Raw genomic sequence first — 26,237 nt, 5'->3', positions numbered from 1 at the left:
CACAGGTAAAGGAACCAATCATGAGCTGGCTCTTAAAGCATCCACCTGGAAGAGATGCATGCCATTTAAGCTCACATGTCATTGGTTGAACCAAGTCACAAGGCCATACCTACCTTCACGGTGGGCAAAGAGCTGTAAACTCTTCATGTGCTTAAAAGAAAGACCAGAAGGGCCAAGGGGTAGCACCACTCCCTACCTCAGTTGCCGATTGTAACACAGTCATGTGTCACACCGTGGCAGTGTCAATATCACAGAGTGTGCACACACAAAGGCAGCTACAATGTCACAAGGCAAAAGAATCCCAGGGGAGCCCCAGTGTATAAGCCGTTTTTGGCAACTTCAATGTCAGTCTGTGGCACACAAGTCTAACAGTTGTACCTACATTCCAGGCTTGTCACTACCATTAAATGAGTTAATTCACCCAAAAGCTCTTGCACCCGTGTCTGGTGCACAGAAGGCACTCAGCAAAGGCGAACCCTGGTTATCACCAGGCCATGACTCCTGCCCCAGCATCTCATGTCTCCCACTCTCACTTGGTGTGAGAAGAGGCTGGCATTGCTGCCACCCAGTGACCCGCCCCCCACCGGTACACTGGAAAACCATGTCCATGTCACACCTGACTGCCTCACACAAGCAACAAGGGACACACAGGACACACAAATGGGTGTGTAATCAGTACCCTGAGTACTTAAATCCATCCAGCTCCCTCGGAGGAAGGTTGACAGAGGGGCACTGAGTTATGGTGAGATAGGAGTAAGAATCCAAGTGGCAGGTCTGGCGTTGTGGTACAGCAGGATAAGCCACCACCTGTGACACTGGCAACCCATACGGGTGTGGGTTCACGTCCTGGCAGTTCTGCTTCCAATCCACATCTGATCTTCCTCCTGCTAATGTACCTGGGAAAGTAGAGGAAGTTGGGCCAAGTCTTTGGGCCCCTGAACCCATATGTGAGATCCAGATGAAGCTCCTGGCTCCTTGCTTTGCCCTGGCCCATCCCTGGTCACTGTCGCTATTTTGGGAGTGAATGAGGGGATGGAATATCTCTCTGTCTCTGTTTCTGCCTCTATCTCTCTGTAACTGCATTTCAAATAAATAGTTTTTTTTTTAAAAAAAAAGCAAGTTTAGATGTTTATTGCACAGTAGGATGAATATTTTTCCTTAAAAATATCTAGAAAAAAGGAAACAATAAAGAAATGAAAAATGCTTGAGGAGGTAAAAACATTTGCCCTGATTTGGACGTTATACAATACATGCATATATCGAAACATCACATGGTATTCCATAAATACGGAGAATTTTTATATGTCAGTTAAAAATAAAATAAATGTAAAAAAAATTTAATCCTCCCAAGCCTAAAGTAAAAGAACAGAGGTCAATTTGCTCCCTATAAATGGACACTGCTTTGGGTTGACCAAATTGTTTCTGCTTCTGAAACCCCAGTAGGGGAGGACACAGCGCCACTGGCTAGGCGCAGGGCTCAGCAAACAGTTCCTCCAGCGCTGGTGTTATCAAAGCTCACAGCACAGCTGTGCAACGAGAGGCATTTTCACTCTTCCCAACAAAATGCTTCCTCTTCTTAGACTAGGAACCTGGGGTAGGCACTGTGGCTCAGCAGACTGGGCTGCTGCCTGGGGTATGCATAGCCCACGTCGGAGTGGCAGCTTCTGTCCCAGTGGCTCTGAGCTTCTAATGTCCTGCTAATGCACCCGGGAAGCCACTGGTGATGGCCCAAGTTCCTGGATTTCTGCCATCCGTGTGAGAGTCCTGGGTAGAGCTCCCGGCTCCCGGCTTCGATCTTGGCCCAGCCCCAGCTGTTGTAGGCATTTGGGGAGTGAACCAGCAGGTGAAAGACCTCTGTGTGTGTCTCTCTCCCTCTCTCTCTGTCTGTCATCTGCTTTTTAAATAAATAAATAAATCTTTTTCAAAGAAAACAGAAATGTGTGATAAAGAAAATGTTCCTTGATTTTTATTTTTAGAGAGATTTATTTATTTCAGAGAGAGAGAGAACTTCCATCCATTGATTCACTTTCCAAGTGGTCACAACAGCTGGGGCTGGTGCTGGCCAAAGCCAGGATCCTGGAACTCCATCTGCATCTCCCACATGCTTGGGCCATCATCTGAACACACATTCTGGAGAGGATATCCTTAAGATCCCCTAGAAATAAACCAGTTTTAAAGCACCACCTGGGATTTAAAAATAAATGTGCAGTGTTGGTGTTGTGGCACAGTGTGTGAGGTTGCCACTTACAACACCAACATCCCATATGGGAGTGGAAGCTTGGTCCCAGCTGCTCTGCTTAGCATCCAGTTCCCTGCTGTTGTGCCTGGAAAATGACCAGCTGGCAGAAGCCACAGGACATTGTCAACAGCAATTCCCAGGGCAGGGAAGGAGAGATGGTGTGCCATTGTGATGCCTGACACCCTTAAGCCATCTACCTGGCTCTTATCCTATGCCTGTGTCACTATGATATCAATTATTTGACCCCACTGGAGCAGCGGCGAACAACTCTGGAGAGTCCAGGGAGTTTGCTGCAGCCAGGGAACTGGGCCACGCAGAGCTGGCTTTCCCAGGGGGAGGCTTCCCCAGTGGGAGGTGGCCCAGGGATGGGGTGCCCATAAGCCGTGTGTGTAGGAGCTTGGAGCCTGTCTTCGCCCAAACCCCTCACCTGTGGTGGAGTGGTATGCTGAGCCTCCCGCCCCCAGGCAGGGGTTAAAGGGCACTGGCTGAGGAATGTGCAGGTTCCATGGGGCGGTGCTAGGCCCTGGGGTGGGAGAGAGCCACCCCCCACTTCTCCCAGCTTGCTGAAGTCGGAGAGCCAGGCTTCAAGCCCAGGCTGTGTGGCCCCCAAGCCTCCACTCAGAAGCCCAGCAGTTCACCAAAGCACCGCCTTTCTAAAATGCTCTGCTGAACTTCAGCCGCCACGTGGACAGAGCTCCCACTGCACCAGCAGAGGTAGTGGATGCCCCACTGTGGCCCAGCGCACCCTCTGCCCAAGCCTGGGGCCCCCTCCTCACAGCTGCTGAGCCAGGTCCCACCTCCGCCCAGCCAACTTCCCAGGAGTGAGTCTCTCCCTCTCTGCGAGTCTGCTTCAGAGGGAATCTGTCCTACGAGGTAGACCCTCTCTTGAAAAATTAAAACCTATTAATTAAAAAAAAAAAAAAAACAGCATCAGTGCATTACAAAATAATTGAGGAAGAGAGAAACTAAAAAGAGAAGTAGATCTCACAACTCCACCATAATCATTCAAAGCACATTCAGCCAGGGGTTATTAGACACAAGGACGGTTTATCTAGCCCTTTCAGTCTTCTTTGCTGTATGTTTTCTTCATAAAGTTATAATCAAACAAATTTTTAAAAAGATTTTTAGGGGCCAGCGCTTCAGCAGATGGAAGACTTCTCTCTCTGCCTCTGTCTCTCTGTAACTTTTCCTTTCAAATAAATAAATAAATCTTTAAAAAAACAGATTTTTTATTTTATTTATTTGAAAGGCAGAGTTACATAGAGAGAGAGAGAAAGAGAGGGGGAGAGAGAGAGAGAGAGAGGTCCTCCATCAGTTGGTTCACTCCCCAAATGGCCGCAATGGCTGGAGCTGGACTCATCTGAAGCCAGGAGCCAGGAGCTTCTTCTGGATCTCCCACACGGGTGCAGGGGCCCAAGGACGTAGGCCATCTTCTACTGCTTTTCCAGGCCATTGCAGAGAGCTGGATTGGAAGTGGAGCAACTGGGACTTGAACTGGTGCTGGTATGGGATGCCGGCACTACAGGCAGCAGCTTTACCGACTACACCACAGCACTGCCTCATAATCAAATAATATACATTTATATATATATGGAATTTTTATCTTGTTGCTTTTGACTAAGCTTATTCCTGGTGTTATTGATGCTATTTGAGTCTTTTGAGATATTTTTAATCCTTGCATAATGACCCATTGAGTTATTGTCAGTGTTTTTGCATTTAGTTTGATTCAAGGTGTTAAAGCATAAATTATGCTATGATAAACATGTTAGAGATATAGCTGTTTCCATAGTTATAATTATTTCCTTGGTCTAGACATCCACAAGTAGAATTATTGAATATAAACCTTGAGCATTTAAAATTGTTTTGACAAGGGCTGGCACTGTGGCACAACAGGTTAAACCTCAGCCTGCAGTGCCGGCATCCCATATGGAAGCCAGTTTGAGCCCTGGCTGCTCCATGTTCGACCCAGCTCCCTGCTGATGGCCTGGGAAAGCAGCAGAAGATGGCCCAAGGGGCCAGCATTGTGGCGTGGTGGGTAAGGCCATTGCCTGCAGTGCCAGCGTCCTATATGGGCGCCAGTTCGAGTCCCAGCTGCTCCACTTCTGATCCAGCTCTCTGCTATGGCCTGAGAAAGCAATGAGAGACACTTGGGAGACATTGCACCCACTTGGGAGACATTGAAGAAGTTCCTGGCTCCTGGATTCAGATCGGTGCAGCTCCAGCCATTGTGGCCAATTGGGGAGTGAACTGACGGATGGAAGACTTTCTCTCTCTCTCTCTCTCTCTCTGCAACTCTTTCAAATAAATAACTAAATATTAAAAAAAAAAAGAAAAAAGAAGATGGTTCAAGTGTTTGGGCCCCTATACCTGCATGGGAAAGCCGGAAGAACCTCCTAGCTCCTGGGTTCAGATCAGCCTGGCTCTGGCCATTGTGGTCATTTGGGAAACGAACCAGTGGATGGAAGACCTGTCTCTCTGTCTCTGTCTCTCCCTCTCTCTGCCTGTAACTCTGCCTCTCAAATAAATAAACACATCTTTTGTAAAAGAAAAGAAAGCCGCTTTGACAACAAAGAGAGCCCTTGATGTAAAGTTAGGAGGACTGAGTCCATATCCCTGCGTTTCAGCTTTGTCATCTTAGAGCTGGCCTGGGAGGTGTGGCCTAGGAGAGGGAGGGGGTGAGAGCTCCAACATGAGACCATTCAAGTCTGCTCAGCGTTGCAACGCTTGGCTTCTGAAAATGACCTTCGCAGAGACAGAGGAGCCAGCGGGGTCCCCGAGAGTCGCACCTGCTGGCATGTGAGAGGCAGGATTTGCCGCTTAGAGATGGGCTGTAATGAATTCTCCTCTGTCCTTTCAAGTCATCGAAAGGTTTATGGTTGGATTAATAGTGTTATGAATTGAGTCAAACAAGGCTTTCCTTCCCCCAGGACTTCAAATAGCAGAAAATCAGATGAATCCTTAATCTTCTTCTGCATGCAGCAACTTTATTAAAATCTGTTTCTGGATACAGAGAGGAGCAGAGTTGAGGAGGTAAAGGGTGGCAGGAGTGGCCATGGATGGGAGCAGCTTCCAGGGTGCAGAGCAGAGTACCTGACGCAGGAGAGGGCATCAGGTGGCAAGAACTAAGAATAAACTATTCCTTAAAATTAGGACATTCAGAGACAGCTACAGTCTCCTTTGCCATCCTCCCAAATCCAGCTTCCACTCTCCATCAGGGGGCCTGGACTGGATAGTGAGTGACCACAGGGTCTTAATCTATGAAGCTCTGATGCTCGTATACCAAAGATTTGATGCATAGCATTGGAACCCTTTTGTCCTTTATCAGGTTGCTAAGTTCTACAGGAAACATGTAACATTATTCTATATCAACTTATTGGCATAAATGGAATCCTACTGTCTATAATATTCAGCCACCTGCCACTCTCTGACATTTAGGGATCTAGGGCAGTCCTTGTCACTGCTTGGTGGTGTTCCAACTTGGGAATAAGCCACATTTTATGTAGCTGCTTCTCTCTTCTTGGGCAGTGAGGCTGTCCCTCGTCCTGTGCTAAGAAATACCATGGTGCAATGCAAGAGCATCCCAGAGCCTGTGTCCAAGGGCACATGGTCAGTGCCTCACTGGGGTAAGTCCAAACACCAGGTTCTGAGGGATGGCTGGCATTTCCCCAGCCCTCTGAGGAGTTGAGAGCAAACCAAGCAGTCAAAGGTTCCAAATCCGTGGTCTGAAGTCTCTGTCCACCTGTCCAGCCTCCTGTGTGCAAGCCAGTGGGTAACATCCCTGGAGCCTATAAGTAGTGAAGACAAACCAGGAAGTAGAGTGGTCCAAGGAGGCAGGGGAGTTAGGACAGAAAACTTCTTGCTAGCTAGGCAGGGGCAGGGTAAAGGGCCTAGCTCCTCCCTGGAGGTGTCAAGGCCCTGGCAGCACCTGTGTTGTCCAAACACACCCAGAACCCCGGCAGCAAGAACTCCAGCAAGCCCTCGCTAATTGCCATCATCCAAACGAAGTGATTCATGCTCCTTTGCCCATGCATAATTAGCTAATAAATTACCAATGAGTAATCGTCTCTCAGGAGGCAGCAGGAAGGAGAGAAGCCATCGTACACAGACCCTAATTTTCCTCCGGGACGATCACTAAATCATGACTCCCTTTGGAATTTCAGGCAATTTTTCTCCTTTATTATTACAAGGCTGCTCTTGGCTTTGACAAATCAGGACTTCTGAAATTACCAAACCAAGCACTTGTTTCCCCAGCTCCCTCCTCCATCTGGGACAAGTCTATCAATTACGACACGCTTCCACTTTGTGGCGTGACCTTCAACAGCTCTCCTAAAGGAAAAGACAAGAAAATGCAGAGGGACGGGCACGTCACGTGTCCTCCAGGCAGAGCCGCCCGCCTCTGGCTCAAGAAGTCTCAAAGGAAAGCAGCAGCCTCAACCTCCAGACGTGGGGCCCCGAGGCACGTGCCATTGCAGAATCACCCAGCAATGCTTACTAAGCATTGCGTGGGGTGCTGGGTTTGGAGTCCCTTGGCTAAGAGAACGGACATTTACTTTTTTTTTTTTTTTTTTTTTTTTTGGACAGGCAGAGTGGACAGTGAGAGAGAGAGAGAAAGAGAGAGAGAAAGAGAGACAGAGAGAAAGGTCTTCCTTTGCCGTTGGTTCACCCTCCAATGGTCGCTGCGGCCAGCGCACCGTGCTGATCCGAAGGCAGGAGCCAGGTGCTTCTCCTGGTCTCCCATGGGGTGCAGGGCCCAAGGACTTGGGCCATCCTCCACTGCACTCCCGGGCCACAGCAGAGAGCTGGCCTGGAAGAGGAGCAACTGGGACAGAACCCGGTGTGCCGGCGCCACAAGACGGAGGATTAGCCTGTTGAGCCACGGCGCCGGCCGGACGTTTACTTTTGTTAAGACTCCAGCAACTGTTCTGCTTGTCAGCAAGGCCGTGTGTCTTGTTCACATTCCTGAGCACTCTGGGTTCGTTCTCTCTGCACACAACCCCTGGGACAACTTCTCCGGCTGCTCCGGGTGTCATCAGGAAGCCTAGGTCATGGCTTTTTCTCGCCATCCCAGTCACTACCTTCCCGCTGCTACCAGCTATGAACATTGAGGGTGCATCCGAGAGGGAGCAGGAAGTACTTCCAGTTTTTCTCTCTCCTCCTGCACCTCCTCCTCCTCCTCCTTTTTTTTTTTTTTTAAGGTTTCTTTGTTTGAGAAGGACGCACTTTACCAGTGTTGTGGCTGCAGCCTTTCGGAGACGTAGCGGATCTGGAGACTGACTGCACAAGAATGTGAGTATCCTTGCCATCGCTGAACTGTGTGTGCACTGAGCAGTGCTCAAAGGCTGCGCGGGAACGGGGACGGCAGCACACTGTTGAGGGATGTAAAATGGCGCAGCCACCGTGGAGAGCAGAAGGAAGGCTCCCCAAGAAGCTAGAAAGACAGCAGTGGGCATTTTGAGATGATCACAACGTGTAGCAGAGTGCTTGGGTTCAAGTCCCTGCTCCACTTAGAATTCCAACCTTCTACGAAGGCACACCCCTGAAGACAGCAGTGATGGCTCAACTACTAGAGTCCCTGCCTCCCATGTGCGAGTCTGAGACTGAGTTCCAGGCTTCCAGGGCAGGACCAGGGCAGGGAGGGGCATGTGGGGAGTGAGACAGTAGATTAAACTGTTCTCTCTCTCTCTCCCTCTTCCTCTCTCCCTCTCTCTTCCTCCATCCCTCTCTCCCTCTCCCTCTCCTCCCTTTTTCTCTCTCTGCCTCTCTAGACCTTTCAAATAAATTTTTAAAAACAATAATTCTACCATACAAGTAGGATCCAACAATTCCACTTGCGCAATTGAAAACAGGATCCCGAAGATTTTTGCAACATACTGATTGTAGCATTAGTCCCAGTGGCCAGGCAGTAGAGGTGAACACGTGTGGTACGGTGGGTTAAGCTGCCACTTGGGATGCCCCCATCCCATATCAGAGTACTGGGTTCAAGTCCCAGCTACTCCATTTCTGATTGGATTTCCTGTTAATGCACACCCTAGGAGGCAGCAGATGATGGCTCAAGTACCTGGGTCCCCGCCACCCACAGATGGATTTCTGGCCTCCTGGCTTCAACCTGCCCCAGACTTGATTGTTGCAGAAATTTGAAGAGTGAACCGACTGATGGAAGACCTCTCTCTCTCTCTCTCTCTCTCTCTCTCTCTTTCTCCCCTGCCACCCTCCCTCTCCTCCTCAAATAAAAGGAAAAATAAATGAATCATTTTTAAAAAGCAAATGCAAAAAATCCAAGACGTGCTCAGAAAAATATGCCAGAAACCAAAAGAAAAATACTGCATGATTCTACTTACACACATTATCCAAAGTAGTCACACTCAAATAATAGAAAGTGAAAGGATGGGGGCTGGCATTGTGGTGCAGCAGGTTAAAACCCCCGCCTGCAGCATTGGCATCCCATATGGGTGCTGGTTCAAGTCCCAGCTGCTCCACTTCCCATCCAGCTCTCTGTTATGGCCCGGGAAAGCAGTAGAAGATGACCTAAGTCCTTGGGCCCCTGCACCCATGTGGGAGACCTGGAGGAAGCTTCTGACTCCTGGCTTCAGATCAGCTCAGCTCTAGCTGTTGTGATCATTTGGGAAGTGAACCAGCAGATGGAAGACCTTGCTCTCTCTCTCTCTGGCTCTGCCTCTCTCTGTAACTCTGTCTTTCAAATAAATAAAAATAAAATCTTTTAAAAAGAAAAGTTGAAGGATGGTTCTGGGGCAGAGGGCAGATGGTGCTGGGTGGGTGTTTGGTTTGGGTCCTGCACAGTGCAAGCTTCTGACATCTGGTCACAGTGGTGTGCTTGGACTTGACACTATCGTACTGCACAGCTGGATGCTCTTGGAAGGATGGATTGTGTGTTATTTTTGAACTACAATAGGAAGAAATAATGGACCATGCAAATCTTTCCATGTCAACAAAAGCTGCAAATTTTTAAAAAAGGCTAATATGATACACTTTCTATGATGCAAATTTTATCACAATTAATTTTTGAAGCGCAAAATAATAGAGAGAGGGAGAGACAGAGATCTTCAACAACTACTGATACACTCCCCAAGTGGTCACAATTGCCAAGACTGGGCCAGACAGAACCAGGAACGTGGACACCATCTCAGCCTCCCACATGGGTGGTGGGGGTCCAAGCACTCAGGCCATCCTCTGCTGCCTTCTCCTGTGCATTAGCAGGAAGCTGGATGGGAAGAGGAGCAGCCGGGACTTGAACCAGTGCTCAGATATGAGCTGCCAACATTGTGGGTGGTGGCTCCACCCACTGTGTCACAACGCTGGCACCTATAAGGATTAATTTTTTTAAATGGCAGAAACCGAAGGGGAAATTTCAGGGCTCATGCAGTTAAAGAATTGTCTTGGGTGATAGATTGGATGAATACGTCATATAAGACAGTGACTGCCAAGAAATTATGACTGCTGGAAGAAACCAGAAATCGGAAGCTATTGATTGCCACCTTCCCCGGCAGGGAATCCCAAGAGGGACCTGGAGAAAGCTCAGGAACCAATAGGAATGCTTCTCCTGGGGCTCTGTGGGACCCTGGACTCCTTTCCTTTTGAGCCTAGGGGAGTCCCCCAACCCCTGCCTGCCTTGTGCCTCAGTTTCTCCATCTGAGCCGCGTGGAGCCTGGGTTCTTCCTTGAGCTCTGTGTCTCTTTTTATCACTAACCTTGTACCGTCCTGTCTGTACATTTTCTTTATTTCCTTTCTCCTGTTTCTTTTTTACTTCTTTTGTTTTGGTAAAGTCTTGTGGAAAAAAAAATAAGAACCCCACACACCTTCCATATGGCGCCCTTCCTGGAGGCCAGCCAACTCCGCATCTCCCCAGAGCTGCCGTAATGCATATGCATGGGCCAACAAGGCTGCCCAGCCAGCCACCTGCCGTGTGATCACAGCCTGTCACCAAATGTGCCCGTGTCAGCCAGCCCCAGCAGCACCCTCCCTCCCTGTCAGGCCCCAGATCTCCCTGGCGCCGTCGGGGCTCTGACTTGTCGGCACCGGCAGAGATGGCGCAGGCCCACGCGAGCAGGCGTCAGGGTTGGTGAGGGTAGAGGGAAGAAGAAGAAAGGGGGTCGGAGCAGCTCCTTGGCCAGCCACACGATCGCAGAAAGGCCTCAGCGCTCAAACTCAGCCTCACAGTTTTCACCAACTGAGGTCAGACTTAAAGCTGCAGCCGTGCACGAAGAGCCCCTCATCTTCCAACTGTGGCCCCGCGTCCCTTCACAGAGCCCACTGCAGGCTGTGCGCAGTGAGATACGTGTGCCAGGCAAGTTGCCTGCTAGGACATCACCACCTGTGGTAGAAACCAACAACAGAAGGAAACTGGGAGATTGCAAGTAGCCAGCGTTTTCAAATTATAATCGGTACCACGTGGATTAACAAAAGTTCTGACGTGTCCTGATGTCACCATCGCTGTTCTGACATTGCCAACAAGTAGCCTACAGGTGGAGTGTGCCCAAGTATGCTGTGGCATTTGCTTCCGAGGTCTCAATGTGCACAAAGACAAAGTGAGAATAGCTTACAATTGTGTTGCCGTGTTTCCTACCACAGCAAGGCTGAGTGAGGTCCCTCTTAACTCCCGAGAGTCTTGTGCACAACTACTGCTGAGAGGCGGGGGGGGCGCGAGGTTCTGAAGTCCATGTTTGAAGCTGCGCATTCTACCGCATCTGACCCACGACCGGGCTTGGGAGTTGTGTGCGCCAATCTGCCCGTTGGCTCAGATCCACTTGGCCTGGCTTCCTGTCAGCTGCTCCAGGAGAATCCTAACCATCCCACTCTGGTTAAAGGGCGGCTCTGTTCCTGGGCACGGAGGGAGAACCTAACATCACTGCTGGGGTCGCATCACGGACTAATTCATCAGGGAACTTAACTGATGCCCAGAAAATCACAAGGGAAAGACACACTGGACGGTGGGACCCCCACAAGACGGGCCTGGTCCCCCACCGGGCCTGGTGGAGCGTGGGCATTGCCTATCTTCCCCCAATGCCTGCCTTGAGTTCACTCAGGACAGAGGAGGCCCAGGGGACCTGAGCGTGTTGCCAGCTTGGGAGTCACTGGGTGCAGTCGGATGACCTCTCCAAGGAGCCCTGTCCGTGGCTCACGGCCTCTCTGTCCGGCCTTCCCAAATTCCTCTCCCCTCTGCCACTTGTGGGTCTTGGTGCCGAGACATGACACCATCCGTGCCCAGTAACCTGTGCCACGATCATGCCCAGCTGAGGCATGGGGGCACCAGGGCTCAGTGGCACGGGGATGAACCCTGTGATCCTGCGCGTGCGGGGGTGTTCCTGAGAGGGCCAGGCCAGTGGACGTGCCCGGAAGGGCTCGGAAAACGGGAAGGATGCACTGGAGGAGGCCTTGGGGCCCATCTGTTTTAGGCGCAGAGTCTTGTCAGGTGAGGAGAGACTCTAGAAAGCCTCCCAACACCAGCAGGATGAGGAGCGAGGCCCTTGTCGCCCAGTGGCCCTGGAAACTGAAATTTCCCGGTGGACATGGCTGCCCACCTTTGCCAGCAAACTTGGAAGCTGCAGTGCCCAGACTGGGGGGTCTGTGCCCTTGCTCATCCTCCTGCCTCCTGGAGATCTGTTCAGCTCAAGCGCTCTGCCTTTGTCTCCAAACCCCAGCCTTCTGTGTAGCCTCTCACCTGCACCCGGCTCCCGCCCCGCCTCGGCCCTGGCTCAGGTGCTATGTGTTTGCAGTCTTGGCCTAGTTTTGCTCCTAGGAAGACACACTCTTCTCCCTATGCTCAAAAAACAAAACAAAACAAAAAACTAGCGTGGAGCCCCAGAAGCAGATTCCATAGGGCCCTACTGGGAAGAAGCCCAAGCCTTGGCTTCCAAACCTGGATGTCTTGGCATTGTGCACCCTGTACCATGGCATTCAGCACCTGTCTCCCCACCCCCAAGGGTCCTCCACCCGCCAGGGCAGCCCTCCACTGCCCGGCACAACTTCCCCCTCGTCATTCTCCGTGGTTAGGAGCAGGCGTGCTCCCCACCATGTGCCTGTCTGGATCAAGCCTGCAGCCTGAGCTCTGCGGAGAGGCCTGCCAAGTGGGAAGCCAGGGGGAGTACGTGTCGGTCAGCGGTCCCCCTAGACCCTGGGAGGAAGCTTCACTTCCTGTTCTCAGCGTCAGGAGGCCGGCCCAGCACCCTGAGATGAGCATCTGGTTGGGGACCACCGTGGGCTATGGAGGAAGACAAAGTTGGACCAGACCTAGTCCAAGGCCTGCCATGGCCACACACACTCTGCAACTTAACCTCTCTCTGACTCAGAGGCCCCTGCTCTGACAGCATCCTTGGGATGACAGTGGCACGCACCTTGGAGCACTTTACATTAATCAGCGCGTTGAACATTTTCTGTTGATGCTGGCTGTTTCAGCACCCATTATTCCCAGGACAACCCTCTAAGGCAGAGTTTACAGGATCCCCATTGTACAGATGAGAAGACTGAGGCTCGGAAAGATGCAATCACATCCCCGAGCTGGTGAGTGGCAGAGCCATGAGCTGAAGCCAAGTCCACCAGACTATCTAACTCTCACCCTCCCGGATGTCCCGTTGTCCATCCGCTGTGCCTGGCACGGTTGCTGAACTGTCCTGAGGGTAAACACAGGGTTCTGAGAAGTCAGGGTGTCAGGAGTCTGGTGGTGGGGGGTGTAGCTTACCCAGGAAGATGGCACAAAGCCACACAGCGGTCCTCAGCAGGGCACCATCTGCAAATGCCCGCAGCTCCCCAGGAGGCCGGGTGCCCAGGTCCCCATGGCTGGCACGGACAGGGTGGGGTGGGAGCAGAGCTGATGAGTGGCCTCCATTCAGTTCCTGCTGCATTCACCACAGGTTAGCCAAGGACATCCAGGCCCAGGGGCCACAGTGTGATGGGAGCCGCAGGGATTCCCGGACTTTGTCCTTACTGCAAGAGGGACAGAGAGACAAGGGAAAGACCACCCCAGCACTGGCTCCCACGCCATCCTCCCGGCCTCCTCACTGGGCTCTCAGCATCAGAGCATCAGACAGCACCTTGGGAAAGCACCCACGCAAGGGTAGGCTCCCAGGACACACCTGAAATAAGCTCCCCACCGATTTTGGCAAAGTCACCCCGGAGGAGAATGGAGGTGGATGGGTGGCAGCAGCGTGTTCGCTGAATCAGTATTCACTAAGGCCCAGCTCTGTGGCTGATCAGGGCAGTGGAGAGATCCAAACAAGGCAGCAGGGGCTGTGCTGTGGCGCAGTAGGTCAAAGCCCTGGCCTAAAGCACAGGCATCCCATATGGGCACCGGTTCTAATCCCGGCTGCTCCTCTTCCGATCCAGCTTCCCTGTTATGGCCTGGAAAAGCAGGAGAAGGTGGCCCAAGTCCTTGGGCCCTTGAACCTGCATAGGTGACCTGGAAGAAGCTCCTGGCTCCTGGCTTCAGATGGGCTCAGCTCCGGCCATTCACTGGGGAGTGAACCAGCAAATGGAAAACTCTCTCTCTGTGTCTCTACCTCTCTCTGTAACTCTGTCTTTCAAACAAATAAAAAATAAAAATAAAAAAAGACTTATATATCAAACAAGGCAGTGACAGGACAGTGGGGTGCTGGGAGCCCCAGGGATGCAGCACCTCGTCCTCACTGTGTGGGAGGGTCAGGGAGAGGGAGTGGGCGCGTTGGCAGGGGACTGCCAGGGCCACTCCTAGCATCTTCCCTGTGCCTATCACTGCCCCAGGCTCCTCCCCACAGATTGGGGGTGGAGCATCAGAGGGTAGGTACTTCAGCACCTTACGAACAATCCACCTGTTGGGACATCCAGTCTGGCACCTGTGTCCCCCATGCCCCAAGTCTCTGCTCTCACGAGCCTTCATGCTGGTGGCTACCCAGGCTGTGGTTTGCACAAACATCCTAGCAAGCCATGGCCTCAGTGCTGGGTAAAGCATCTCCCAGCAGCCTTTGCAGCTCTCTGGGCCTTGCCTGTCTCAGGAGCACTCTCCTCTCTGGCTACAAGGAGTGGCTGTCTCCAGGTCTGAGGTCTTGTCCTATTGGGTGAGCGCCTTCTCCCAAGTCTGAGAAATGAGAGACAGGTGGAGCTGGCCCAAGCCCTTTTATCCGACAAGACGAGAAACAGAGGCCCACTCCCTCCTCTGCAACCCCCCATCGCTATGTCCCATACCCTAAAGGGGTCTCCTACTAACCAGCCCCAGCCCTGCCTCCCGCTTCTGGTGCCAGAACCTCCCTGGAAGGAAGTAGAAGTGCCTGTTCTGGACGTAGACACACTGGTCAGGTGGCTATCTGACAGGTAATCCCAGCACAAGCAGTGATGTCCCTGGGCCACCTTACAGGTGGCAAACCTTCCTCGCATACCCACCCCTGCCTTCCCGGCCCCTCCACCTTCCCCTGCAGACTCCAAGCGAGAAGCTGAGCCTTTGGCCCCGACAGGGCAGATTAACCCCACCAATTAGCCACACAGCTGCCCTCTGCTCACTCCTCTGCGTCCCAGCCACACAGCCAGGAAGAGGGCTGGGCTCAGGCGCACGGGGCGGCGCGGGGCAGACGCGAGCGCCTACAGGGCTTGCTCATATTTAAAACTTCCTTTCATATATTTTTAATAAAACAACTGATACAAATTCAAAACCAACTTCATAAATCAAACATTATTCACCGTTGGCAGCTTCAAGGTTTGCGGACGTTGGGCCGGGAGCGTGCAGCTCTCCCAGACGGGGCTTGGCAGACGAGTGCTTGAGGTTTTGTGAAAGGTTTATTGGATTTCATAGTCCCCTAAGGGGAAACCCTTTAAATGTCTTTGCAATTATAAGTCTAATAACACTTTCAGCCCTTGGACACAGCCTTGACTTGACAGAGATAAGGAACTCCGAGTTGCTCAGTCAATACCGAGCTATTAATCTCTGTCACCTCGCTGTCACCACGACTCAGGAAAACAATGTCGTTTCTTGACCTAGGTGAAGGCATGGAGTGATTTTATTCGGAATGTCAGCATTCATCAAGCCAGATTTTGTCTCCCCCTCCGTCGATGAAGAACTCCCGGTTCTTCATCCTGCCTGGCCGCCACCCTTTGCCGTGGGGAGAGCTGTTTTCAGTCCGGGTCCATTATGATTATTTAGCACTTGTTCAAGTGCAGGAAGCCTTGACGGATAAAGTTTTCCTGGCCACCAAGAGACCTGGCAGGTGAAGCGCTTTCTGCTGCTCTTTGAAGACTCAAAGCCAAGGGCGGCTGGAAATTACCCAGTGCTGTGTTTGTTTACATATTCAAATGAAGGTTAATTTTTATCCTGTCTCCGCTCAAATCTGATTAGGGTGGGGCTCTCCCCCCCTCCCTGAGTGCTGCAGCCTCCTCCCTGACCTTGAATGAAACTCAAGAAATTGTTTAAAAGCCGACAGAAATCCTAAGGAGAAACTAAGGAGGAGGCATCCAGTGGCTCCTGGTGGAGCAGCCAGCCATAGCTCACACCGCTGTGGTCAAGGGTAATGGCTGTGTCTAACTTTGTCCAGCTGCAGCCCCTCGGCCTCTCTGGCTCCTTGGGGCTCGTGGACACTGACCCCAAGGCTCTGGGGGCTCCGCAAGGGCAAGGGAACTGCCAGGCAGGTGACAAAGGCATTGGTCTCTTCCCAGGCAGCCCCAGGATCCAGGCTTGGAGAATGGCGCCATAGAACCTGTCAGAGGCTTCAAGGGTAGGAGGCAGAGGCCCAGGCAGGGCGCCAGCCCCCACACCTCCAATTATATCTGTTTCATACCATGCACCTGTGAGTCAGGGTTCATTTGGATTGTTTTGGAGCCTGCAGTCTTGGGCTGGTCCACAGAACAGGCCTGGAAGCATGCCTCTGCCTCCCCAGGACACCAGCACAAGGCAACATCCCCAAGTATCAGGAAAGCTGTTACCTAAGGATCCCAACCAGACAGCAACGCAGTTTTAAAGATTAAACCAAACCACCACGAACACTCTCTTGTCCTGAGAAAATTCCGAGAGCTTTCCTTTTTTACTGTGGGTGCCAGGAAGCTTGAGCCCAAATTACCTATTAGAGCTGGCACTTTTGCATTATATTTGGGTCTCGATTTTTTTTCTGCTGCTTATTCGTTGGTAACTTTTAGCATGTCCTTTCCTACGGGTCACTTTGAACCCCCTTTCCAGAGAGACAGAGCTTGAACGAGTGAATAAATATTGGTGAAGCCGTGCTCTGGGACTAGGCGTGGTCCTAGCTCTGCCTCTGGCTTCCCTGAGGTCTTGATAAGTGTTAGGCCACAGGGTTCTGGTAGCTACAATGAGGGGAAGTGGAACAAAGCCAGCTCTGGTCTTCTCACCTCTTCCTCTAAGTGCCCTAGGTGGCTTCGTGCTCCCCACAAATGAGGGAAGCATGAGGTGAAGAGCCAGATTGCCCCAAGGCACAGGGTACGGGGTGACCAATTTGTCCTGGCTTACTTGGGACTTGCATGGATTCATCACTTAAAGTCCCATTTCCCAAGAGAGACCCTTCAGTTCCCAGCATACCTGGGTGGCTGGTCACCTACAGGTCCACCTGCTAGCTTACCACCTAGCAGCTTTGTCACCTTGGATGAATGACTTAATCATCCCATTTAATACAGTACAAGTAACTTAACAGAGCTACGTCCTTGTAGTGTCGCAGGTCTTGAGCATGTTTCTATTGGAGAAGCATATGGAACAACACTTGCAGCATAGAATGTTCTATATCAATGTTTATTAAATAAATGCTAGAACTATTTGCTTCCTGCACAAGTTAGAGAAATGTCCCCGATGTGTTCTCTACCCTCCCTCTCCCACTGCCAGCATTCTTCCCTGAGATGCTCAGGAGTAAGCCAAGTATCCGGAGGGAGGAGGCCATCTCTGAGGCAACCTGGGAGAGGGTGGAGGCATGGCTCCTGGGGAGAGCCAAGGCCATGTGTGAGTCGGGGAAACCACCCAGCACAGAGGCCAGCAACCCTGCACTCCTCCACATCTTCTTGGTGCTTCTGGTTGAATCAGGAAGAAGGCCCATCTACTACAGACGGCAGCCAGATCATCACTTGCAGAAAGCATCCTGGGAAGGCGTGACCTTGGCTGGCCATCACTGCCCACTGCTGCTGAGAGCAGGGCTGGGACAGCTGAGCAAGTGGAGGTGGCATCCTGGCGATTTTCTGGGGGTGAGGGTTCCACTCCCGACCCACGACGGAACCAGAGCTTATCTCCCTGCAGATGAGCCAAGGAATCCCTATTGTGTACACACACTGCCCCTCAGCTCTGCTCGGTGCTTGGATTGTGTGGAGCGGGCACCTGATCAGAGACCCTGTCCCTCGCAGCAGATCTGTGCTTATCAGGCAGCCACTGTGCACTCAGCCTGGGCTGAGTGGCTCCCGCCCTCCAGCCTTCATTCTTCAGTCGGCAGACAAGACCAAAGGCAAGCAAGACCCTTCACCCAGCACTTGCTCCTACCTCTGACGGTTTCCTGTCATCTTCCCAAGTGTCCCATGCAGAGCCTGGCCCTCAGCCAGTTCCTCTTGGGCAGACTCTGATTCCAAAATGGAAACGGAAGACGATTGAGAGCTGCATTCTCCAATATGGCAGCCACTTGTCAGAGTGTGGCCATTTAAGTGGATTAAGCTTAAGTGAGAAACTCAGCTCCTTGGTTGTACTAGCGGCACTTACCCAATGTCACATTGGCTACTGGCTGCATACTGCCCAGCACAGGTGCAAAACCTTCCCACCATCACAGATCGCTTTACCCAACCACGCTGATCTAGAATGTATGGAGAGAAAGGGGGAAATGAAACCAGGACACATGCTCTTTGAAGCTGTAACCTGCATGATCTTAGGTTCCATAGTCGTGATTCGTCCGGGAGAGTCTCGGTACAGTGCATTGATCTAGAATGTCTCCTATGTCTTCAGAATTGCCTAAGGTTGAAGACTGGTTCTGGGAGAGGGGCTTTCTCAAAGATGTCATGAGCTGAATCTAGTCCCCACCCCACCCGCGACCCCATGTGATGTGTGACTGCGGGAAGATGGCAAGAGAGAGGCAAAGCGTGGGAGCCCCGTTGGGAGCACCCCAGACATGAGCTGTCAGTGTGATGCCTTCCCCACGAGACCTGTGCCTTTGGTTCTCTGGGCACAGTACAGCCCTCAGCATTCCCTACATCATGTTTACCAAGCTCTCTTGCTTTTTAGGTCTCTGCCCAGGACTGGCGTCATTCAGGCAGCTGGCAAATACCAAAACAGGGTCTAGATGTCAGGCTACGAGGAAATCCAGGAGACTGTATCAGGGAAATAAAGCAGGAAGGCAAAAACATCCAGCCTTGGAGCAGCCAAGACTCTAGACTTTGAACCCTAAGTGGGGAGTCCCTTTAGGTTCCCTCCACAAATATACTGAAGTCATGTGAACCCAGGAAAGCCCCAGACTCAACTCCTGTAGAACCTATTTTGTGGCAGCACCCAGGCACAGCAGGAAGCTCACCTCTGCCCCAACCATCCGAAGCTCCTGGGCCTCTAGCACTCGGGCAGAGGCTGGTGAGAAGCCAGCGTGTGTCTCTGCTCTGCAACAGTCCACCTAGCAAAGCAATGCAGACCCTGTTTATAAACAGAAGGCGGTAGCCAGCCTTACACAGGGCTTTGGCTTCCTTGAGAAATGTCTACATATAGTGTTTCATTGCTTCCAAGAGCCCTGGGGGGTAGCTGCTATCCACATCTCATAGTTAGAAAACATGAAGTCCAGACTGAGCCAAGTAGCTGCCCCAAGTCTCCTGGGTGGAAACTCAGCTGGCCTTCAGATTCCAAATCACAGCCAAATTAACAGGAGACTTCACTCTGGAAAGGAAAGACACAGTTAACATTTTAAAAATTTCTTTAATATTTGAGAGGCAGAGAGAAAGAGAACTCCCATCTGCTGACTTACTCTCCCCAGATACCAGCAAAGGCCCCAAGACTGACCACAGCCATCACTGCTGCCTCCCTCCCAGGTTCTGTATGAGCAGGGAGCTGGAGTCAGGAGCCAGAGCTGGGAGTGGAAGCCAGGTATTCTGGTGGGGGATGCAGGCACCTGGACAGGCTTCCTAACCGCTAGGCTAAACAGTCACCCCACAAACAAACAACACCACAACTAGGCAACCTTTCTTGATAATTATTCTACACTCAGTATAGAGCTGAGCCTTCCACACACCTTATCTCATTTCATCCTCTCCGTGGTCCTATGAGACAGACTATGAACCACTCCATGTTAGAGATATGGATACTAAGGCTGAGAGAAGTTCAACGGCTGGCCCCCAGCCATGCTGTGAGTGAGTGCAGAAGATAAAGGATTTGGTCCAATTTGCACTTAGAGTGTGGGTTTACAGGCCACACTATGGGGTCATAATCTTTTCAAGTTTGAATGAGAGAACTGAAAATTCAATAGAAAATGTCAAAGAACAAATTAGCTTCTGTAATAACTCCTAAATGACCCAACTGCGCAGCTCCCTGAATAGTCCGATGATTAAAGATGTGGCCAAGTGTTTCCTTTGGTAGTAGGAAATTACCTCTGTCCTGAGAAACATTTTCTCTCTCTCCAGCTCCCTGGGGTGAGCCCAGAGGGAGAGACTCCAAGGCAGGCATCAGATGAGAGACGAGGAGGCATTTTTGACCATGGTAAGGTGTCAGCACCCATTCCATCCATCCCCAAATGGCAGCACATGGAGAGTTGGCCCAGACAGTTGTCACACTCTGCCAGCTGCAGCTACGGGTAAGGGCATTGGGCCTGGCTCCTGTGGCACACAGCCCATAAATCAGTCCCTGAGCCGGCTGCACAATTGCAATGCGTCTCTTTCAAGCAGCTCCGAGGAAAAATGGCTCCATCTGCTCACTGCAAGGTAATAAATAAAACGGAATTGGAGCAAAATGGATGGAAAGCAATTTTTGGATGATGAATTTCCAAAAGAGTTGGCCACCATTTGTGTACCTTTTCTTGGGCTGCAAATGGCTGTGTGACACCTGCCTGGCCAATGGTTGGAAGAGGCCTAAATGAGAAAAAAGAGTGAGAAAAAGGGTACCTGCTGGTGAAGGCTGTCCCCCTCACCACAACTCTCATTGCCTCCACTACCATTGTCATCATCATCACCACCACCACCATCACTACCACCACCCTCAGCAGAAGCAGCAGCACCACCACCATCACCACCGCCATCATCACTACCACTACCAATACCATCACCATGGCCATCATCATGGCCATCATCATCACTACCACCACCATCACCACCACCACCACCACCATCACTACCACCATCACAACCACCATCACTACCACTACCATCGCCATCGTCATCATCATCACCACCACCATCATCACCACCACCACTATCATCACCGCCATCATCACTACCACTACCAATATCATCACCACCATCACCACCATCAATACCACCACCACCACCATCATCACCATCACCACCAACCACCACCACCACCATCACTACCACTACCATCACCATTGCCATCATCACCATCGTCATAACTACCACCATTATCACTACCACAACTACCATTATCATACCACTGCCACCATCACCACTACTATCATCACCACTACCACCTCACCACCACCACCACTACCACCATCATCACCATCACCATCATCATCACTACCATCAGTACTACCACCACCCTCAGCAGTACCAACACCACCATCACCATCACAATTGGTTGGTTAATTGGCCTCTTGAGGCCTACATGTGTACCAGCACAAATTGCTCTCTTTCCTTCCTCTCAATTCTTGTAGAGGCCTGGCCTCCCCACAACACCTACACTGTGAAACACCTCCCCATGATATTCCCTAAGGTGCAGGCTTGCTTTCATTTCCTTTTTTAAAAAATATTTATTTATTTATTTGAAACTGAGAGTTACACAGAAAGAGAAAGAGGCAGAGAGAGAGAGGTCTTCCATCTACTGGTTCACTCCCCAGATGGCCGTAATAGCTGGAGCTGCTCTGATCCAGAGCCAGGAGCCTGGAGCCTCTTCCAGGTCTCCCATGTGTGTGCAGGGACCCAAACACTTGGGCCATCTTCTACTGCTTTCCCAGACCACAGCAGATTGCTGAATCGAAGTGGAGCAGCCAGGATTTGAACCGATGCCCATATGGGATGCCAGCACTGCAGGTGGCAGCTTTACCTGGTGTGCCACAACTCCAGCCCCCTGCTTTCATTTTCCTCCATAGCTTTTATCACCTTGTACCACAGTGACTTACTTGTTTTTGCTCATCGATGCTTCTGTCTAGAATAGACTCTTCAAGGCAGAGGATTTGTGGTTTTCTATCCCTGTGTCTCCAATGCTGAGAATGATTCTGAGCACCAGGAGGCAATCCTGAATCAGTGAATTAGTGAAGGAAGGAAGGAATGATCCCTTAGAATTCTCTCAGCCCTGTGCAACGTGTCTGGCCCACGCCTATCTCTGCACACGCCCCCTTGCCTCTGGCCTCTGGGCGTGTCCCGCATGGGCCATCAGTCACAGTCCTTCCAGCAGGGGGGGTTCCCTCCGTGTGTGGCCTCCATCCTGGGAGTTGCTCCTCTGATCTCTGCATGCCTCCCCCAGCACCCTCCAGCCCCTCCTTCGTTCCTGGTCTTACTTTCCTGACGTCCAGAGGAGTCTCCCTCCTTGCTCTCCCAGTCCTTGTTCAGTTCCCAGGGAGCTCCTCCACGCTGTGGTTGTTCGTGCTTATTGGTAAACCTCACAACGGGGACACCTGCGTGAGCTCTTGCAAGGGCAGAAGACTGGTCTCAGTCACCACAGCAGCCCTGGAGCCCAGCATGGAGCCGGCACAGAGCTGCTGCTCACTAACTCTTCGCCTATTTTACCGATGAGGAATGGAGGGCGGGGCGAGGAGCTGATTTGAGACTTGGGTACCACCTGGCACTGTTCTCGGAGCTCCTGCTGCTCCTGGTAAAGTCAGCACACCTGTGCTTCCCAGGTGATCGCCCTCAGCAACCCTTCCATGAACTCGCTTCCAGGTAGGTCTTGGGGGCTATGACTGGAGCATCTCTGGGCCAGGCAGCGTTCTAGAACACCCGGTCAAAGGAGATGAAATCCCGGCTCTCATGGGGCTTCATTCTAGAGCGGGGACAGATGTTGACAGGTCAGGAAACACAAGCTCAACTAAGAAATGTCGGAGCAGAATGGAGGCTGTGAAGACAGCAGAAATGGGTGATGTGGCAGGGGCTGGGTGGGGAAAGGGCTGCTTCTGATTAGGTGTCCGCACATCATTCTCCTGTCCGTGCCTCTCCTGAAACGGGGAAAACCTTGGAAGCATCTCCCTGCTACACAGGCACACAGCTTTTCAGGGGTCTCCCTGCTCAGACCCATCTTTCGCATCCATCGGCCCAGGAGACGAGATCCTGAGTCCATCAGAGCAGGAGCAGCAGGAGGAAGCCCTGGCCAGAGCTTGTGGTCAGACCTGGTGTCCACCTCCTGTGCTGTAAACTCGTGGTGTGGCTGTCGTGCCTGAGCCACATCAAGTCCAGAAATTGGCCACAGCAGACAAGGGGATGCTCCCATGACCCACCGCTCCCGCTCCCGGCTCATGCATGGGTGAGTTAGAGCTAACTGGGGTTTCACCTGTAATTCCAAAGTCCTACGTTAGAGCCACACCCTTTTTTGCAATGGGAGTAGCAGAGGTTTAAAATGCACGGACGTGTGGCTGTGAAACCAGTTTGTGTGAAAGTTCACTGAATTTGACCATTGTGATAGAGCTTAAGGGAGAAAAAAAAAAAAACACCTTAGTGCAAGGAAAATGCACCAAAGATTCTTCTGGAAATGAGGAGTACTTACTGCCTGCTCCCTCCTCTTCCCCTGCCCAAACTCACCAAGCCAGTCTGAGGGCATGGAGCATGGGCCCCACGCTCCAAGTGTGCTCCAATAAGCACTTGCTTTGTGACCCTGACACATGCTCCTGCGCCCGGGACCTCATAATTTCTACATTTAGAAGGAGAAAACAGGCTTTATCTTACTTTCCTCACAGGCTGTGTGATTGTGACACTGACTATGACCATATATAACTTCTCTAACTCTCCCTTTCTACCAACCCACCCTGTAGAGTGGGTGTGTGCATAACGAAGACCTCGATACACAACAAATTAATTGCATGGGTGGAGGACAGATGGATGGATGGACAGATGATGGGGCCCAATCATCTCAAAATGTCCCAGGGTGGCCTCCTTAAGGCACGCATGTGGAAGGGAAGGGGTTGGAGAGTGACCAGGAGAAGTTGGAGGGATGACCACCTTAGCCCAGAGGCTGGAGAGTCATTTTCTTCATGTGGTATGTCATATGTCACATATGTCATACGTCCCATATGATAGGGACACAGGCCTGACTGGAATGGAGCCTCTGATGGGAAGAGTAAACATTATGAAAATAAAGGAGGGGTCGGCACTGTGGCATGGCAGGTAAGGTCGCCACTTGTGGTGCTGGCATCCCATGTGGGCGCCAGTTCTCATCCCGGCTGCTCCGCTTCCAATCTAGCTCTCTGCTACAGCCTGGGAAAGCAGTAGAAAATGGTCTAAGTTCTTGGGCCCTTGCACCTGCCTGGGAGACCCAGGGAGAAGCTCCTGAGTGAACCAGTGGATGGAAGATTCCCTCTCTCTCTCTCTGTCTCTCTCTGCCTCTGCCTCTCTGTAACTCTGCCTTTCAAATAAATGGAGAAATCTTTAAAAAGAAAAGAAAGAAAATGTAGGAAAAATTGTGGTTCCCTGGGTACGACTGTCGCATGTTGAAAATTTCCAACGGCTTTGGGAGATGTGGAGACTTCAGAACCGTGATTCATTCTCCTCTGCCTCTCTCTCCCCCTCCCCACTCCCTTCCCCACTGGGCTAGGGAATCAAGGTTCCATAGAAACATCAAGCATCCTAGGGGAGCACAGAGAGGAGAGGAAGTCGGCAGAGGTGGCTCAAGCCTGGAACTTGGGGCCGAGATGTGCATCAAGCCCAATGCCAGGAGGATGGCAGCTGTGACCTGACTGTGACTGATGGGGGCACCAACCACTGCTGCGCCCCTCAAACAGCACGGCCCCCTGGGCTGAGCTTTCTCCAGGAGCCAGCAGCCTGCTGGTGACCAGGCTCAGCAGCAAGTGGGCAACCTTGAGGGAAGGGAACCCAAGCCCCTCCATGGGCTGGGTCCTGCTGACTCTGCCAGCTTCCAACATCACTGCCTCCTTCACTGCCTAGCCCCAGCCCCCACCCCCCACTCCTCTGGGTGGTCCAGGGCCTCCCAGCCATCACTCATTTCCACACCATCTTCACAGGTTTTGTCTGTCTCTTCACCATCTGTACTGTTTATTTTTCCCCTCCAAATGATGTGTTTTGTTTACTTACATATATTAAAAACCTTTCCTGCTTGCTGGACATGAGAAAATGGACCGCTGATCATAATTAATGATAAAAAGTCAATAGCTGGCCGGCGCCGTGGCTCAATAGGCTAATCCTCCGCCTGTGGCGCCAGCACACTAGGTTCTAGTCCCAGTCGGGGCACCAGATTCTATCCCAGTTGCTCCTCTTCCAGTCCAGCTCTCTGCTGTGGCCCGGGAGTGCAGTGGAGGATGGCCCAAGTCCTTGGGCCCTGCACCTGCGTGGGAGACCAGCCGAAGCACCTGGCTCCTGGCTTCGGATCAGCGCAGCACACCGGCCGAAGCAGCCATTGAGGGGTGAACCAACAGAAAAAAGAAGACCTTTCTCTCTATCTCTCTCTCTCACTGTCCACTCTGCCTATCAAAAAAAAAAAAAAGTCAATCGCTATTACAATAAAGCTTCTCCTTCCGTGCACCCGCTAAAATCTTGCACGTTCATGGTGGTCCCCAGGCATATCCAGAGATTCGGTGATGAAAATCAATCCTGGATTAATTTGAATTCACCTCTTTGTGATTTTCAAGGCCTAAGATTCTTTCAGGACTAAGCTCTTCCCTATGAACACTTGATCATGCAATAGTGCTATTTGCACCTTAATTAATTTCACAGAAAACTATGTTTTTTTATTTGACAGATAGAGTTAGACAGTGAGAGAGAGAGACAGAGAGAAAGGTCTTCCTTCCGTTGGTTCACCCCCAAAATGGCTGCTACAGCCGGAGCTATGCTGATCCGAAGCCAGGAGCCAGGTGCTTCCTCCTGGTCTTCCATGCAGGTGTAGGGGCCCAAGCACTTGGGCCATCCTCCACTGCCTTCCCAGGGCACAGCAGAGAGCTGGACTGGAAGAGGAGCAACCGGGACTAGAACCTGGCACCCATATGGGATGTTGGCACCGCAGGCAGAGGATTAACCAAATGAGCCACGGTGCTAGCCCCCAACACAGAAAACTATTAAGCACCTATGGTATGCTAGGCATTGTTTTTAGAAACTTGATGCATACAACGGGGAGTAAAGCTGACTCAAACACTTGTACCTTCGAACTTACATTCTGATGGGCAAATAGACAAACGATGCTCACAGCAAGTAGAGAAGTTATGCAGGGAATGAGAAAGTAATAGTACTTTAGGGTTAGGAGATTCCGGAGCAAGGGTTTGCAATGTCAAACAGCAGGTGAGAGCAAGCCTCACTGAGAAGGCAAGATGGGAAGAAAGTGGGGAGGGGGAGATGTGTGGCTATGGGGGGAAGAGGATCCCAGCAGAGGGATCAGCCACTGCAAAGGTCTCTGAGGAGTAAACCAGGAGATGAAAGAGATCTTTCTGTCTCTGTGTCTCCTCCCCACCCCTCCCCATCTCTCTGAGGCTCTGCCTTTCAAGTAAACAAGCTTAAAAAATGAACCTAACGTTTTTAATGATTAGTATTGACAACATCAACTGAAACGGAGGAAACTGGGGAGTGTATGGGAGAAGGCGTGTGGTTTTGGATAAGATGAGTGTTTAAGACATCTCTTGGGTGTATCTGATACACTGTGTTATTGTTCACAAATTTTTACTACAGCTTCCCATGTCATGGATGTCAAGAACAACCATAGACTTGATTTGGCTAAGGAAATGTAAGCAGAAACTTTAAGAACCCCTTC

This window comes from Lepus europaeus, chromosome 19 (genome assembly GCF_033115175.1).
Source record: "Lepus europaeus isolate LE1 chromosome 19, mLepTim1.pri, whole genome shotgun sequence".
NCBI classification, from domain to species: Eukaryota; Metazoa; Chordata; class Mammalia; order Lagomorpha; family Leporidae; genus Lepus; species Lepus europaeus.
The sequence above is the reverse complement of the archived record's forward strand: the minus strand, read 5'-3'. Positions refer to the sequence as shown.